General features: G+C 41.7%; 1 protein-coding gene across 1 annotated transcript in view; it reads left to right on the top strand.

Moving 5' to 3' along the window:
* The window catches only part of UTRN (utrophin), a 574637-nt gene that overhangs the window by 55682 nt on the left and 518404 nt on the right, over positions 1-551 (top strand). The window lies entirely within an intron of this gene.

Here is a 551-nt window from a genome sequence, read left to right as displayed (position 1 = left end):
GCCATGGGCTGCCAAAAGAACCAATAGATCTGTTTTGGAAGAAGTGCAGCCAGGGTGCTCCTTAGAGGCCAAGATGGCTAAACTTCGTCTCTCATACTTTGGACATATTGTCAGGAGGGAACAGTAGCTGGAGAAGGATATCATGCTTGGTAAGATAAAGGATCGGAGAAAAAGAGGAAGACCCCCAACAAGATGGATTGGCCAGGTGGCATCATTGATGGACTCAAGTGTGGCAGCGGTCGTGAGGTTGGCCCAGGATCGCACATTGTTTCGTTCTGCGGTGCATGGGATCGCTATGAGTCGGTTCCGACTCGATGGCACCTGACAACAAAATGTATACTAAAAATTTCAGTGTACAGCTTTTGTTTAAGATGCAAATTGTGCTTTGATCATTAACTAAAACAAATCCAGCCTATAATATCTCAGACTTAGAAAAGGATGATGTAAATTTTTAAAAATTGTTTTATTATTAACGTTGTGATAGTTTACATGGGAGAACATTAGCATTACATTCATCCTATTGTTTATCGCTACCTTGCCATGGTTACAAT

Source organism: Chrysochloris asiatica, unplaced genomic scaffold, assembly GCF_000296735.1.
Source record: "Chrysochloris asiatica unplaced genomic scaffold, ChrAsi1.0 scaffold00013, whole genome shotgun sequence".
Classification (NCBI taxonomy): Eukaryota; Metazoa; Chordata; class Mammalia; order Afrosoricida; family Chrysochloridae; genus Chrysochloris; species Chrysochloris asiatica.
The sequence above is the reverse complement of the archived record's forward strand: the minus strand, read 5'-3'. Positions and strand labels throughout refer to the sequence as shown.